General features: G+C 45.2%; 1 protein-coding gene across 2 annotated transcripts in view; it reads left to right on the top strand.

The window, feature by feature from the left end:
- The first annotated feature begins 8,222 nt into the window (after positions 1-8,222).
- LOC125462625 (ras association domain-containing protein 8-like) overlaps positions 8,223-18,210 on the top strand; it is an 84,760-nt gene continuing 74,772 nt past the window's right edge. For both annotated transcript variants that reach the window (XM_048552843.2, XM_048552844.2), the window contains exon 1: positions 8,223-8,507. The gene's annotated coding sequence lies outside the window, so the exon portion shown is untranslated. The remainder of the gene's footprint in view (positions 8,508-18,210) is intronic.

Genomic DNA, 18,210 nt, shown 5'->3' with positions numbered 1-18,210 from the left:
GCTGTCTACAGTACCACATGCAGCACTCTTGTCTCTCAACAAGATAAGATAAACCATTGCATGAGGAAACTCTCATTGTTCTGAGTGGTGTTACACGTATGAGGTTCGGGAAAAGACTAGCTGATCCCTTAATCATGTCCTTGCCAATTTTTGGGCCATTCAGGTACTTCTTACCCTTTTTGTCTTCTGTTTTTACATTTGGGAGATAGATTTCACTGATAATGCCAATACGCTGGACATTAGTAAGGCCACTTTTGGAGTACTGCATTCAGTCCTGGCCTCCTTGCATTAGGAAAGATGTTAAACTTGAAAGGGGTCAGAAAAGATTTACAATGAAGTTGTGGGAGTGGTAGGCTTGCACCTGAGAGAGAGGCTGAATAGGCTGGGGCTATTTTCCCTGCTGCTTTGGAGGCTGTGGGGGTGATCTTGTAAGGGTTTATAAAATCATGAGGGGCATGGATAGCGTGAATAAACAAGGTCTTTTCCCAGGGTAGGGGAGTCCAAAACGTGAGGCTATAGGTTTAAGGTGAGAGGGGAAAGATTTAAAAGGGATCTAAAGGGCATCATTTTCACTCAGAGGGTGGTGTGTGTACAGAACGATCTGCCAGAGGAATTGGTAGAAGCTGGTACACTTACATTTAAAAGACATCAGGATGGGTAAATGAATAGGAAGGGTTTAGAAGGATATGGTCCAAATGCTGGCAAATAGGGTTAGATTAAGTTAGGATTTCTGGTTGACATAGATGATTTGGACCGAAGGACCTATTTCTGTGCTGTACATCTCTGTGACCCTTTGAGTATTTTTATTGCCTGTCCTTAATGACACTTGCCTTCCTCAACCTCAGCAGTATGTGTGTGGGTAGTGGCAGGAGGAGGGGATGGGTGGGGGTGGCATTGCCACACATATCTACAATGCTGTTCAGAATGGAGTTCAGGGAGGCACAGTGACAAAGTTCCAAGTCAGAATGGTGCGTGACTTGGAGTAGGGTTTGCAGGTAGATCGTGACGGTTCCATGGATAGAGGAACCCAGGTGTCTTGTAGCCAAGTTTGCTGACTCTGCATTGACAGGCAGGATGAAGCAAGTTGTACGTGTTGTAAAGGGACTTTGAGACATCCAGTGGGTTCATGAGAAATGCAAAGGGGTTGGATATTCCAGGAACAGAAAAAACTGTGACCTAAAAGGTGATTAATTAAGAACTGAAAGGTATGTTGTGATTGTGAGCTAACAAGGACACAATCAGCTGAATGATGTCTTTTTAAAAATTCATTCATGTTTCAGGGCCTTGCTGCTGAGGCAATTTTTGCCTTTCCTTATTTTCCCAGAGGGCAGTTAGGAGACAACTATATTGCTGTGGTTCTGGGATCACCTGCAGTTAAGGAAGGTAGCTTCCTTCCTTAAAGGGCATTAACGACCCAGATGCATGTTTCCAACAATTGACAATGGATTCATTGTCATCATTAGACTCTTGATTCCAGATTTTTACTAAATTCTACCATCTGCCGTAGGAGGATTTGAACTGGAACATTGCCTAGGTCTCTGGATTAACAATCCAGCAATAACACTACTTGGCCATCTGAGGTCTTATCTGTTTGTTGATTTTAGTGTCTACCATTTAGCATTGATGGCCTAAGTTTGATTTAAAAACATGCCACAGATGGTGAGCTTGATATCAGAAATAAAGTCCCACTCTGGTAAGCAGGGGTAACAGAAAGGACCACCATCCTCCGTCTGTGAGAAGAGGGCAGAAGGGACTCCAGGAACACTGCAAAAACAAAAAAAGTCTTGAATTTACAAACCTATAACATTCCACAGTGTGTTACACACTTTACGACAAGAATGATTATCCACAGTACCAAAATGGCTCCTGTTCATGTGTGGAATTAGCCCAGTCGGGATGCAAGATCTGGGATTAAATTTTGAGGTTCAGTTTGCAATTGGTAGAAATGTATCGAAAACCATCAAATCCTCAACAGCTAATAACTCATATGATAAGGTAACATAAGAAGTGAGGGCAAGCCATTCAGTCCTTTGAGTCCATTTCTCTGTTCAATTATGAAACGCACCTCAAACCTACCTCTGCTCCCCATCGCAGAAACAAACTGCTGAAGAGGCTGGATTAAAGCAGGAAGTGCTGGAAATACTCAGCATCCACTGTATCCATGGAGAGAGAAAATTTACAGTTCAGGCCTGCGACCTACCTTCAGAAGTGGCCAAGATAATAAAATGTGAGGCTGGATGAACACAGCAGGCCAAGCAGCATCTCAGGAGCACAAAAGCTGACGTTTCGGGCCTAGACCCTTCATCAGAGAGGGGGATGGGGAGAGGGAACTGGAATAAATAGGGAGAGAGGGGGAGGCGGACCGAAGATGGAGAGTAAAGAAGATAGGTGGAGAGAGTATAGGTGGGGAGGTAGGGAGGGGATAGGTCAGTCCAGGGAAGACGGACAGGTCAAGGAGGTGGGATGAGGTTAGTAGGTAGATGGGGGTGCGGCTTGGGGTGGGAGGAAGGGATGGGTGAGAGGAAGAACCGGTTAGGGAGGCAGAGACAGGTTGGACTGGTTTTGGGATGCAGTGGGTGGGGGGGAAGAGCTGGGCTGGTTGTGTGGTGCAGTGGGGGGAGGGGACGAACTGGGCTGGTTTTGGGATGCAGTAGGGGAAGGGGAGATTTTGAAACTGGTGAAGTCCACATTGATACCGTATGGCTGCAGGGTTCCCAGGCGGAATATGAGTTGCTGTTCCTGCAACCTTCGGGTGGCATCATTGTGGCAGTGCAGGAGGCCCATGATGGACATGTCATCTAAAGCATGGGAGGGGGAATGGAAATGGTTTGCGACTGGGAGGTGCAGTTGTTTGTTGCGAACTGAGCGGAGGTGTTCTGCAAAGCGGTCCCCAAGCCTCCGCTTGGTTTCCCCAATGTAGAGGAAGCCGCACCGGGTACAGTGGATGCAGTATACCACATTGGCAGATGTGCAGGTGAACCTCTGCTTAATGTGGAATGTCATCTTGGGGCCTGGGATATGGGTGAGGGAGGAGGTGTGGGGACAAGTGTAGCATTTCCTGCGGTTGCAGGGGAAGGTGCCGGGTGTGGTGGGGTTGGAGGGCAGTGTGGAGCGAACAAGGGAGTCACAGAGAGAGTGGTCTCTCCGGAAAGCAGACAGGGGTGGGGATGGAAAAATGTCTTGGGTGGTGGGGTCGGATTGTAAATGGCGGAAGTGTCGGAGGATAATGCGTTGTATCCGGAGGTTGGTAGGGTGGTGTGTGAGAACGAGGGGGATCCTCTTGGGGCGGTTGTGGCGGGGGCGGGGTGTGAGGGATGTGTTGCGGGAAATACGGGAGACGCGGTCAAGGGCGTTCTCGATCACTGTGGGGGGAATGTTGCGGTCCTTAAAGAACTTGGACATCTGGGATGTGCGGGAGTGGAATGTCTTATCGTGGGAGCAGATGCAGCGGAGGTGGAGGAATTGGGAATAGAGGATGGAATTTTTGCAGGAGGGTGGGTGGGAGGAGGCGTATTCTAGGTAGCTGTGGGAGTCGGTGGGCTTGAAATGGACATCAGTTACAAGCTGATTGCCTGAGATGGAGACTGAGAGGTCCAGGAAGGTGAGGGATGTGCTGGAGATGGCCCAGGTGAACTGAAGGTTGGGGTGGAAGGTGTTGGTGAAGTGGATGAACTGTTCGAGCTCCTCTGGGGAGCATGAGGCGGCGCCGATACAGTCATCAATGTACCGGAGGAAGAGGTGGGGTTTGGGGCCTGTGTAGGTGCAGAAGAGGGACTGTTCCACGTAACCTACAAAGAGGTAGGCATAGCTGGGGCCCATGCGGGTGCCCATGGCCACCCCCTTAGTCTGTAGGAAGTGGGAGGAGTCAAAAGAGAAGTTGTTGAGTGTGAGGACGAGTTCAGCTAGGCGGATGAGAGTGTCGGTGGAGGGGGACTGGTCGGGCCTGCGGGACAGGAAGAAGCGGAGGGCCTTGAGGCCATCTGCATGCGGAATGCAGGTGTACAGGGACTGGACGTCCATGGTGAATATGAGGTGTTGGTGGCCGGGGAATTGGAAGTTCTGGAGTAGGTGGAGGGCGTGGGTGGTGTCACGGACGTAGGTGGGGAGTTCCTGGACCAAAGGGGAGAAAATGGAGTCCAGATAGGTGGAGATGAGTTCGGTGGGGCAGGAGCAGGCTGAGACGATGGGTCGACCAGGGCGGGCAGGTTTGTGGATTTTGGGAAGGATTCAGAAGTGGCCACTGTTTTTTTTTCTCTCTCCACAGGTGCTGCCTTATTTGCTGTTCATTTCCAGCATTTTCAGTTTCTATTTCTGCTCCATTTGAATATCTCACCCCTCAGGATCGAAATCAGTCTTGAAAATTGCTTTCCACCCCCCAACTTTCCAGTGGAGAGGATTCCAAGTTTCTCCTGTCCCTTATGTGGAAAAAATACTTCCTAATGTGCATCCTAAATGGCCTATTTCTATTGTTGGGATTATGTTGTCCTTGTTCTCTCACCAGATGAAACTACTAATTCATATTTTCCTTATCACTGCATCATTTTAAACACCACAATCAGATCAGCCCCCAAACATCTAAACACAAGGGAATACAAGCTTGTTTGTGTGAGCTGTTCTCAGAACATAATCCATTTAATACAAGTATCATTGTAAATGTGATGTGGTGAATCTCCAACACAGTCCTCAAGATTGATGTGTTCTTCTTGACAAGTAGTGCCAGGATTAAACACAGTTCCAGATGAGGTCTGACTAGCTCCCTGAGCAAGTGAATCATCACTTACTCCCTCTTTTACTCCAGTGATGGCTTGGTGCTTTATTTTTTAATGCTGTCATGGGATATGGGCATTGCTGGCTAGGCTCATTTATTGTCCATTCCTAATTGTTAAGATTCAACCACACTGCTGTGGGTCTGGAGTCACGTATAGGCCTGATCACATGAGGCAGATTTCCTTCCTTAAATCGGTGAAGCAAATGGGTTTATACCCTGTTGGAGATAACAAATTCTGATGAAGGGTCTAGGCCCAAAACGTCAGCTTTTGTGCTCCTAAGACGCTGCTTGGCCTGCTGTGTTCATCCAGCTTCACACTTTGTTATCTCGGATTCTCCAGCATCTGCAGTTCCCATTATCTCTCATACCTATGGGGCTAGCTTTTTAATTCCAGATACTAACTAAATTCAAATTTCACCGTTTGCCTTGGTGGGATTCAAAGCCAGTTCTCGGAACATTAGGCAATAAACAAAAACACAGTTCTGCAGAGGGCTCAGTAGACCTGAAATATTAACTCTCCTTTCACTCCTCAGATGCTGCCACATCTGCTGTGTTTTCCCAGTAATTTCTGTTTTCGTCCCAGAACATTAGCTTGGGGCTCTAGATAACTAATCCATTCAACATCACCACAAGATAGCAAGAACTGTAGGCATTGGAGTCAGAGTCGATACAGTGCGGAGTTGGAGGAACACAGCTGGTCAGGCTGCATTAGAGGAGCAGGAAAGTTGACATTTCTGGTCAGGACCGATGAGGGGCCCTGACCGGAAACATCAACTTTCCTGTTCCTCTGATACTGCCTGACCTGCTGTGTTCCTCCGGCTCCACACTGTGTTGACAGCAGACGGACCTAGCTGTGTCTGTTTTTAAGGTCTCTGAGAATAACTCAAAAGAGTTACTTGTGTCCAAGATATTTGCAGTCCCCTCACTTGTGCAATGCTCCATGCAAGAAGAAGGTTAATCAGCCCAGTTGAAGCTTTTCAAATGCAAATTCCTAAATGGTGTGTCGAAAGGTCATTTGAGTATCTTGCTTTTCAATAGCCATAGTTTGAATCCCACAGCCTAGGCAGTGGAAATTTGAGCCTGTTTTCACCAGCACTAGTACTAATGTTTGCTAAATGTTTTCCCTCCCTTATGGCACTGACAATCTTCCTTTGATAGCAGTGACAAGTCAAAGAACAACTGAAATGTCCTTTTACAGATCTTTGTTTAGGCCACATTGAACCAAAAGAACTTGGAAATTCATTTGACTAATTGAGCCTTTATGTCAGCTCTTTGAAAGTCTGATCTAATTAGTTCAACTCCCTCACAGAGCTCTGATGTTTTTCTCCATTTTTTCAATGTGCATCAGCTGGTTATGTTCATGGGTATATTTCATAGAACCCCTGCAGTGCAGCTAGAGGCCATTAGGCCCATCAAGTCTGCACCAACCCTCTGGTGCATCCCCATAATCCTGCATTTCCCATGGCTAATCCACTTAGCCTGCCCATGTGTGGACACTATGGGCAATTTAGCATGGCACATCTGCTTGACTTTGAACTGCAGGAAGAAACCCATGCAGGCTTGGGAGAACATGCAAACTCCACATAGGCAGTCACCCAAGGGTGGGATCAAATCTGGGTCCTTGCCACTGCGTGGCAGCGTTGCAAACCACTAAGTCACAGTGCCCCCCCCACCCCGCCAATGTATTTGTTGCCTTTAAAAGTTAGGAGCAGAGTCATTTGGACTTGCAATGTTAACTCTGTTTCCCAGATTCTGCCAGACTTGCTGATATTTTCCAACATCTTCTGTTTTATTTCAGACTTCCAGATTCTGCAGTATTTTATACTTATTTCAGGTAAGTATCGGACTTGTTTTTGAGGAGAAAAGGGGACGTATCATATTGGTATTGTTCATCTTGCACTCATCAGGCAAGATAACCCAATGTAAAGGGAAAACATTGTTTATACTACATGAGAGGACAGTGCTGATTGGTTGGAAAATTTTTAAATTGAAAAATGTGCATGTTGCACCAGTTCTAAAATTGCAACATTTCAGGTTCAGGATTCGCTCCGTTCACAGAGTGAAACAGGGTCTTTAACTCCCGATGAGAAGCAGCACGGACAGTAGGTTGATTATTAACTACTGGATTACACATGCCATCCAGTTGAAACAGTTTCCTCAGAACTTCTTTGACACTGGCTGCTGTTTTCAGCTGATTAAGAAGGATGTAAAGTGTCTCTCTGTCCATATGTACTCTTGTGTCACCTCAATGTAGTATTTGCAGTTTACACAGTAACCTTTGAAGTGCCAATTTGCATGCACCAAGCTCCCACCATCAGCAATAAAATAATGCTCAGATAATAAGTTTTAACTACCTTAGGTAAAGGGCACATTTAGAGTCATTGAGTCATACAACTCTGAAACAGACCCTTTGGTCAAACAGCCCAAGCTGATCATGTTCCTAAACCATCTGCCTGCATTTGGCCCATATCCCTCCAAGCCTTTCCTATTCACGTCCTTATCCAAATTAAATCCTTAAATGTTGTAACTGTACCTGCATCCAACACGTTCTCTGGCAGTTCATTCCACACACGAACCACTCTCTGTATAAAAGCTTTCCCCTCTCACTTTAAAAATATGCCCTTTAGTTTTGGCCTCCCCACTCTAGGGAAAAGAACTTTGCCATTCACCTTACCAGTGCTCCTCATGATTTTATAAACCTCAATGAGGCCACCCCTCAACCTCTTACATTCCAGGGAAAAAAAGTCCCAAATTTTCCAGTCTATTTCTATATCTCTCCTTTTCATTAACATCCTAATAAATATTTTCTGTGCCCTCTCCAGCTTGATGATGTCCTTCCTATAACTTCTGCAATAAAATCTTTTATGTCCAATGCAAAAGGGAGATGGTACCTCTGTTTTAATATGCCATTTAAAAGACGTTTACCCCAAATGGCAGCATTCCCTCAGAACTGCAAAGTAACTTAGATTTAATGTGTTATTGTCTAGCCTGGGACATTAACCTAAAGTGTTCTAATTCAAAGACTAATTTTTCACCCACTAAATCACAGCTGACAAAGCAAATCCAGACCCCCTACAATGAACAAAGTGGATAACGTGTTTTCATTATTATTTAAAAGGCGTTTTTCCGATGCTTAATATCCCTGCAGTTGCTGTGTGCCAGAAAGGAGCAAGAGCAGAAAGAGTTAATGGCTGTGTACAATACAGCCTCCTCATTTTACTGATGGAGCTCTGTCAGATTATTTAATGGGTTAAGGCCACTTATTTCTGTTTAGGCTGCAGTAGGGAGCTCTCTCGATCAGCAATTCCTGTTAATTACACTTGTGGGCCAACCCACTACTGTCACTGGATTGAGTGTGTGCATCTGGCTCAAAGCCAGCAAACCTCCCCTGCCCCAGCCCCAGGCACAACAGTCAATCAGTTCAAATAGTTCTCTTTCCACTGACTATGAGCTCCTGACGAGCTACCTTGCTCCACAGCACAGGTTCTTAGTGACTAAGAAGGTTGATGCCTGTCATCAGTTATGGCTTTATCCTGGGATTCTCACTGCTGCATTGAGGATTCCTGGCAGTAAGCAGTGTGGAACAGTCAGAAACACCTGCAGCGAGACAGAGAGAGAAAGAGAGAGAGAGACAGACAGACAGAGAATCCCAGCCAAAGGCCAGCCCTTTCCACTCTGTGCACTGGCTGGACTGCGTGACATTGTGGAAGAAATCTCTTTTGGGACCCACAGCACTCTGGTAAGTACAGAGGAAATACCTTCATAAAATCCACACTTAGTAATCTGCACCACAGTAAGTGATATATAGTTATGCAGACTGAACACGATTTTACAGTTAATATCCCTATTATTATTAAAAATCTCATCAACATGTCCATGGCTTAATCATGTTTAATGTCCAGTTTTCTAATTTTTAGCAAGGTTGAGAAAGCACAATTAGGGTAACACCAATCACTGTTATAACATCCTCAGCAGCATTCTACTGTGAGATAGTCTGAAGCACATGCTATGTTTTTGGGAAATGGTGCAGTCTGAAACTTGTGTGGACTGATTGGAAAATAATGGGATACAGTGTGATCCCATCTGATTGATTAATTGTGAAACAATGAGACACAGTCTTTCTCCCTTGTTATGTTTTAGGGAAGCGAAGGTCAGTGGAGGTCAAAGATAAACTCAAAAGGAAAAGAATTGGCACCACATTATTTGGGCTAGTGAAGCCTTAGCGCGGAAGTTAGATATATGATGTTTGGTGTAAATGGGAGAGAACCTTACTTTTGTTCCCACCCAAAAGACAATTGGATCAGAAGATGCAAATGTACTTCTACCAGAGTGGCGATAGGTGTGGACAACTTCCTGGGTGTCTGTGCTGGAGGTGAATAATCCTTCTTACCTTCGACTTGCAGGAGTGGGCATTTGTTTCAGGAGGCACTGCAACGCCTGGCAGATTAACCATGGCTGCTGTCTGGAGCCAGTGTAAATTATCAGTGAGTTTGACCGTGACGATGTTAGGTGTCAGATTTTACACACCCTTGCCAAGTACTTAAAGGCAGGGGGTTATAGTGTGGTCTGCTAGCCCCTGAGCTATCTTACATTCTATGGGGCTCTTGGGGTCTTTGGGAGGCTCATCCACTCTGAGACCTATTGAGGCCCTTAAGTGACCAATTAATAGCCATTCAAGTTCCTCATCTCACATCTCTAGCAAGTGATCAGTGGCAAGGAGAGGCCAATGTCAAAACAGAACCATGGAAGGATATGCTGATGTTGAACAACGGGTGGCACATTTACTTTGGCGTTCCCCAGTGCCCATCGGAAGCAACACTTACGACCAAGATCATGCCTGTCATCACCTGGTGTCCAGGTCCTGGCCCTCCAGTGCTTTAGCCTGGAGCTTGCCTGCCGATTCCTGTGAATATCTCAGACTTTGCTTCAGCCTATAGCCCCATTACCTCCGCTTGCTTGACGTAGTCCCAGCAGTGTCCACCGCTCAAACCTGACACTGTTGAGACAACAGAGAAATTGACCAGCAAATCTGTAGGGTGGGATTTCCACCCCATTTGAGGGCAGCCAGCTCATCGCAAGACAGTCAACACCCCAGCGGAGAGTAAATGGCTGTAGGGCAAATAGTATTAGTGTGGTCACATTCCTTGTCAACTCTTTGATTGGTGGAGCTGGAAACCCCTCCATGTGAAAAATCCCATCCATACGTCTGCTACCAAAATAGGAAGGAAGGGTCTGCTCATTGACACTTCAGCCAACGTTAATGTGGGGCAGGTCCATCATTTATTTTCAACTCTTGTACGCTCCACAGAAATTGCATTCATGTTCAAAATTGGCCAGGGTTTCCATTAAAGTTGTTTTTTAAAGTTTTTTTTCACACAGGATGTGGGCTATTTGGATGGAAATTGTACTAATGTGTTTCCTGGCCTGGCATTATTCATGTGACCTGTGCTATGATGCAGGCAGTCACTTTGCAACGTGTTCATTAAGGGCAGAGCATAAGCAAGGCTATTGTGCTGTCAGCTTTAATGTGGGCATTGTTGCCTAGGGCAACACCTATCGCCCATCTCTCATTGCAGTGCAGGCACACCCACAACGCTGTTAGAAAGGGGTATCCACCAAAGTTAGGATAAGAGGTGCTGCAGTCGGCTTTTGATGCTCTTCCAAGTAAAATTCTGTCATTTGAACAAATATCTGTTAGGGCACTGAGCTATGGCTGAGCATGACCAAAGAGGAACTTATCCCTCTTGTGCATACCATGTTGAGTGGTCCCTTCACATACTGAGGCAGCTGGCTATGCTGGGTTGACTTTCTGACTGCACAGTGCTAGTGGGCATCCTCACCCCATTGTTTATATGTGAAGCTGCTCTGTCAACTGTTGTGTATCCACTGTGGGTGAAAAGCTGTCAGCTGCATGCCTGCTATTTCCTGACCCGTACTGTGGAAGCTGCAAGGTCAGCACTGGCACCAAGTGCCTGAGAATTCAGCCTTTGCATGTATTGCACCCAACAATGTAGGTCACGGGGCATCTGGAATGATGGCTGCATTTACTGCCCATTCACATGCCAACTCTCTCCAGTTCCTGCTGCTCGCTCCATCCACAGCTTTGCAAATTGACATCAGATTGGCAAATATCAGGTTTATTATGTGACACAGCAGAGCAGGTTCTCACAGATGTTACACTTGACAGATCACAGGCTTTATTTGCAGGAAATAACAGGCCTTGTATAAATAAAGATGACAGGCCCTCAGTAATATTATACTGACTGACAGCACATATTGTAGTGAATGCTAGACTTTGTATATACTGTAGTGAGTAACACACCCAACAGATATTGCAGTGAATAATCCGCCTTATGTACATTGTAGGAAAACAGGCCCTGTATACGTTATAGTGAAGGACAGATCCTCCACTATATTCTACCAAATAATAGCACCTCTGTATATTACAGAAAATGATAACGCTCGTAGGTATTATAGTAAATGATAGACTCTATTTATTAGCAGCAGTGACAGGACCTGCATAAATAATAGATAGCCTGGGCCCTATTGATATTATAATGAAGGTCTTTCATTGGGAGCAGCATGGTGACTCGGTGGTTAGCACTGCTGCCTCCTAGCACCAGCGACCTTGGTTCAATTCCACCCCTCAGGTGACTGTCTGTGTGGAGTTTGCATATTCTCCCTGCGTATGCATGGCTTTGCTCCAATTTCCCACCACAGTCCAAAGATGTGCAAGTTAAAGTGGATTGGCCATGTTAAGTTGCCCATAGTGTCCAGGGATGTGTAGGCTAGATGGGTTAGCCAAGAGAAATGCAGGGTTACAGAGATTGGGTGGGGTGCTCTTCAAAGAATGATTATGGGCTGATGGCTTGTTTCCACATTGTAGAGATTCTATGATTCTGTACGTTGTACTAATGCAGACCTTTGTATATAACACATTATGTGCCATAAGCTGTAGATATTATCATATGCGTGAAATATGATCTACATCGTCATGAGTAACAGGCATTATATAATTTGTCAAATATACACCATTGTTTCTCATATCAAATGATCTACAACTGTTCTTTGTGTGAAATTTCCTCGATGTTAGTCATCAGTTCTCACAGCTCAGTGTGCTACAACATTCTGGTAGACATTTAGAAGGTATCAACAATTGTCAAACTTCAGCTTTTGTGCTCCTAAGATGCTGCTTGGCCTGCTGTGTTCATCCAGCTCCACACTTTGTTATCTTGGATTCTCCAGCATCTGCAGTTCCCATTACCCCTATCCCAGGAAAATGGGACTAGCTTTAGTTTGGAAAACTTGGTCTGCATGGAATAGTTGGACTGTTTTATGACTCTGTGACTCTCGCAGTCTCTTCAGCCAGTAGCTGAGCTTTGGAACCTTGATAAGTGCTCAGATCTGATCACTGGTCAAGAGATAGTAGGAACTGCAGGTGCTGGAGAATCTGAGATAACAAGGTGTAGAGCTGGATGAACACAGCAGGCCAAGCAGCATCTTAGGAGCAGGACTGCTTGACCTGCTGTGTTCACCCAGCTCTACACCTTGTGATCCCTGGTCAATGTTGATCTCATAAACAGTATTACAGTGAATATCTTACAACTGTCTTCCCTTGGGATTTAAATTACTAACTTACACCAGTGATCTAATGGAATGACAGGCAACAAGTGCATTATAATTGCAATTTGAATGTATCGCTATTAAAGGCCTGAAAATGAATAGAAACCGAAAGAACTGCAGATGATGTAAATCAGGAATAAAAACAGAAGTTGCTAGAAAGGCTCAGCACGTCTGGCAGCAAGGGTAAAAAGAAATAATCAGAGTTAACGTCTTGTTGGTCAGTTCTGAGGAAGAGTCACTGGACCCGAAACGTTAACTCTGACTTTTTTCTTCACAGATGCTGCCAGACCTGCTGAGCCTGAAAATTATTGCTTTACAATAGGCAGTAACTAGGGCAATCGAGTTCTTTAGCCTTTGTTAGCTCCTGTGCTTATTCTCCCTGTAAACAGGCTTTAATTATCTCACAGGTTTTCTTTTAATAACCAATGCAAATCTGTTATTTGTGGTAATTGATGCTATCCAACTCTTTTTTAGCTGAATGAAAACCAAAAGAGCTCTGGATGTAGGAGAACATTTTTAGTCTTGTTAATTAACTGGTTCTGGTTAACAAGACAAAGTGACATTGTTTCAGAGATAGTAGGAACTGCAGCCGCTGGAGAATCTGAGATAACAAGGTGTAGAGCTGGATGAACACAGCAGGCCAAGCAGCATCAGGGAGCAGGGAGGCTGACGTTTCGGGCCTAGACCCTTAATATGGACTTCACAAGCTTCAAAATCTCCCCTCACCCCACCGCATCCCAAAACCAGCCCAGCTTGTCCCTGCCTCCCTAGCCTGTCCTTCCTCCCACCTATCCCCTCTTCCCACCTCAAGCCCCACCACCACCTCCTACCTACTAATCTCATCCCACCCTCTTGACCTGTCCGTCCTCCCTGGACTGACCTATCTCCTCCCTAGCTCCCCACCTACACTCACCTTTACTAGTTCCATCCTCGCCTCTTTGAGATAACAAGGTGTGGAGCTGGATGAACACCTGCCTGTCTCCTCTCCACCTATCTTCTCCTCTATCCATCTTCTCTATCCCCCTCTCTCCCTATTTATTTCAGAACGCTCTTCTCCTCCCCCAATTCTGAAGAAGGGTCTAGGCCTGAAATGTCAGCCTTCCTGCTCTTCTGATGCTGCTTGGCCTGCTGTGTTCATCTAGCTCTACACCTTGTTATCTAAGTGACATTGTGTTGGTGCTGTAGGACTGCATTTCTGAGCTGTTCATTAGTCCTGGATCCCATTGAAGAAATGTGAGAAACAACAGACACTATTAAATATATCAGTGAAGGAATATGAATGTAGAAAAATAACGTGGGACTAGATAGTCAAGAATATTAATGTAGTCTAATGTTGAACTGGGATACAAAACAAATTCATATTAAATGATAATTTTGCATCTGATATCAGGAAATTCTTCGGCCTTAGGGTGATCAATGCATAGAGACACTTAAGATGGTGTAAACAGAGACAAAGTATCTGGAATCATTTGAAAGACAATTGCTGGATTAATGGGAGAACATTAGGGTCTTTCTGAATAGTTCAATTGAGACGAGACAAATGACTTTCCCCATTCCATTAGTATCCTGCAATCTGCATGGTGAGTTTTACATTACAACAGCCGCTACAACGCATTTGTATTTCATTGGCTGTAAAATGCTGTAGGGCAATTTTGTTTTCATTCTTCTTTTTTGGGAAGACCAAGTTCAACAACACCTAGGTACTAAAATTAAGCAGCACTTTGGCATCAGGGTGTGTTAGGGGAGGGGATGCTGCCGGGATGGGCATTTGGGGAATGACTGGTGGGGTGGGGGAAGTGAGGGGCGCAGGAACTGTCTGTGCACAAGGTGGAGGTGTGTTGCTGCTGGAGCTGTCAGTGTGGCCATTTAGGGAATTGTGCTGTAGATGAGCAAAAGTAAACTGACGAGGCAAACAGTGTGCGAGCAGGAATTGACCCCTGACATAAACCTCAAATATGTTGGCGGGGGGGGAGATGGCAGTGGAAACTCCAGGGGGAGTGGAAATTCTTATGTTCGCCACCCTAAGGACGTGTACTGAATCATCAGTACCGAAATATCTTGTGCCTAAGATGGTACTGTAGGTGTAAACTTTTCACTGTTGAGTAATGTGGTAACAAAGCTAATTCAGTTCAAAAATAATTCACACTTATGAGGATGTGGCCCTTCAATGTTGTTCTGTTCATTTGTTCAGCTTTTTATATTGTCATTACAAGCAGCAGGTTCCGGTATATCTACAGACTATACCACCTGCACCTATCAGTTGCTCGGTGTTTTCTACACTACCTGCAAGGCAGCTCTTCAATAGCCCAATTACATTACAGACCACATTCTGTTGCGTGGGGCTTTGTTAAGCAATTGGAGATGGCACCACCACTCAGGATCTATCCCAGATTGAAAATGGTGAGAATTTAGGTGACTAGCAGCATGCTGTCAGCTCGTCTGTGATTTACAGCCCCTCAAGTGACCATTAGGCACTTACCAAAGATCTGTCAAAATCATCAGCGCTATTTGAAAGCTCTGAATCAGGGCAAAAGGCCGAGGCAGCGGCCAATGTTAAAATAAACAACCATTAGCTCTGCGGACGGCGGTATAATCTCTGTCTCAGGCACTTCCTCAGACAACACAGTCAGACAGAACAATCTCATTCTCACTGGAATGGGCCTGCCCATCACACAGAGAGCTGAGAAGAGAAGGAACAATAGCATCAATGCACAAATAAGCTTTTGGTTGATGTGTTTAGCAGATAGCTTCAAAGGACCTGTGGCTGTTTTAGAGGCTATTCAGAGAGCGCTGAACTGTTGGCTCAGGGTATTTAGCAAAATGCTGTTTGCACTGATTTTTGGCTAGCAGTATTGTGCTTCACACTGCTAGAAAAAATTACATTCCATGCAATGGTGTGATGTGTTAAATACCTGTCTACATGTGTACATCTACTGTGCTTTGACCCTGCGGTGCGATTTAGGTGCAGACACTCCTGAGCACACTGACTTAAACCATGATAACAAAGTGTGGGGCTGGATGAACACAGCAGGCGAAGCAGCATCTTAGGAGTACAAAAACTGACGTTTCGGGCCTAGACGCTTCATCAGAAAAGGGTCCTTTTCTGATGAAGGGTCTAGGCCTGAAACGTCAGCTTTTGTGCTCCTAAGATGCTGCTTGGCCTGCTGTGTTCATCCAGCTCCACACTTTGTTATCTTGGATTCTCCAGCATCTGCTGTTCCCATTATCTCTGATTCAAACCGTGACTCAGGTCAGCCTTTCATATGCTGAATCACACCAGGTGCAGATCCTCTCCTGAAAACACCAACGCAAGGAGGGGTATGGTTGGGTCATCTCTGCTGCTCTGTTATTATTTTCCTTTCACACCTCACATTGTGTTGTGACCCCATTGGCCCAGTACCATGGATTATGTACAGCTCAGGGTAGAGCAGAGCTCCCCAGCCCATGTTGGCATTCTAGATTCCCCTGGCTTCACTCAGGGTGGTTCTGCTTCCCCTTTCTGTCCCAGTTCGCATCAGTTTCCCTTACCAACATTGTTCAATTCGACAGCAACATAAATGCATTTAAAAGGCACCTGCAACATCAGAGAACATCACTACTGGAGCAGGCATGGTTAGTAAGATCAACACACACACATGGTTAGTAAGACCAAAATTGGTGGCACAGTAGACAGTGAGGAAGGTTTTCTAAGATTACCAAGGGATCTTGATCAAATGGATCATTGGGTTGAAAAATGGCGGATGGACTTCATTCTGGATAAACACGAGGTATTGCATTTTGGTACTACAAACGAGGATAGAGCATATATAATTAATAGTGGGGCTTTGGATAGTGTTGTAGAACAGAGGTACCTAGGGACGCAGGTATATAATTCTTTTAAGGTTGCATCACATGTGGACAGGGTGGTTAAAATGGCATTTAGCATACTTGCTTTCATTGCCCAGACTCTTGTGTTTGGAGTCGGGAAGTAATGTTGATGTTGTACAGGATGTTGATGAGCCCTCTTCTGGAATGTTGTTTCCAGTTCTGATTGCCCTGTTATGGAAAAGATATTATTTAACTGGAAAGGGCTTTTAAAAGATTTACCAGGATATTGCTGGGAATAGATGGTTTGAGATATAAAAATAGACTGGGAAGACTGGGACTTTTTCACTGGAGCTTAGGAGGTTGAGGGGTGACCTTATTGGGGTTTATAAAATCATAAGGGACATAATAGACAGGGTGAATGGCAAGGGTCTTTTTCTTAAGCTGGGGAAGTTCAAAACTATGGGGCATATTTTTAAGGTGAGAAGAGAAAGATTTAAAATGACATAAGGGGCAATTTTTTTACACAGACGGTGGTCCACATATGGAATACACTTCCTGCGGAAGTGGTAAATGTCAGTACAATTACAACGTCTAAAAGATGTTTAGATAAGTACATGAATAAGAAAGGTTTGGAGGGATATGGGCCAGGAGCAGGCAGGCGGGACTAGTTCAGCTTGGGGTTATGTTCAGCATAGACTGGTTGGACCAAAGGGTCTGTTTCTGTACTGCATGATTGCATGAGTCTATGAGCAATGCCAAACAAACTTTGACACTGAACCGTATGTAAAGAATTACCAGAATAGAATAGAACAGGAATTTATCGCCATGTGTACTTTTACATGAAATATACAGTGAAAGGTTTCTAGGTCATTCTACTATGGCACCCACATCAATGACAGAAGTCATACATAATAATGAAAGAAAACTAAAATTAAGACAATGTTCATCCCAGCTCAGTTAGTGGTTTATAGGTTCGGGGAAGGCCGATTTCGGAATGGTGGAATACACTGAAGGTACAGCTGGGATAAATGTGTTACGCCAGGCTTCTGGATAATAGGCTGGAAGACTCTGCCAAAGAAGAGTGTCATGCTGGGCCGTGGCCACCACCCCTGGGCCGCTGGAATACCTGGACGCCGATGATGAAGAGGGTATCCATCAGGGGATGAGACCATCATACCAGGACATGCCACACTGGGAGATTGCCACGCTAGGCCAAGACCGTCTTTTTCCTCCTTGAGTTGCCCGGACCTTGCTGCAGATCTGGAGCCTTGGCCTAACCTGTGAAGCCAGGCCAAGGGATTCAGCCCTGGGCCTATTCCTCACTCAATGGGTGACCCCAGGCTGGAGTGGAGCCATGTCCAGTTCGTCCTGGAATCTTCTCCACTCACCCCCAGCTGAAAGCAGGAGCGACATAAGCTTCTCATGCGACCTTTACTTCACTCATCTCCAGAAGAATCAAAGTGCTTTGTTGATGTGGTAGGATTTAAGGACCTTCTTCCAGAAGCAAAACAGACATTTCCAGAGCAATTAGGGATGTGCAGTAAATGCTGAACAACACCTGCAACCCATGAAAATTTAAGACAAAACAAACATCAAGAAATGGAGCTAGTTTTAGGTAGAGAATTCCACAGTTTAGAGCTCGGCAGCTGAGAGGTTGGCTGCGGAAGGTGACATAAGTACAATCAAGGACATTCTGAGGGTCTAGAATTGAAGGAACAGTTTGGAGGGTCATAGGGCTGGAGGTTGCAGAGATGAGCAGATATGAGACTTACACAGGGTTTTAAAATTGAGACCTTGCTGAGCCAGATGCCCAATGTAGGTCAGTGAGTACAGGGAGTTTGTGAAAGTTAGAAGACAGGCAGTTGAGTTTTAGCAGAACTCATGTGTATAGAGATAACAGGGTGTAGAGCTGGATGAACACAGCAGGCCAGGCAGCATCAGGGGAGCAGGAAAACTGATGTTTTGGGTCTGGACCGTTCTTCAGAAAAGGGTGAGGGGAAGGTGACTCTGAA

This window comes from Stegostoma tigrinum, chromosome 21 (genome assembly GCF_030684315.1).
Source record: "Stegostoma tigrinum isolate sSteTig4 chromosome 21, sSteTig4.hap1, whole genome shotgun sequence".
NCBI lineage: Eukaryota > Metazoa > Chordata > Chondrichthyes > Orectolobiformes > Stegostomatidae > Stegostoma > Stegostoma tigrinum.
The sequence above is the reverse complement of the archived record's forward strand: the minus strand, read 5'-3'. Positions and strand labels throughout refer to the sequence as shown.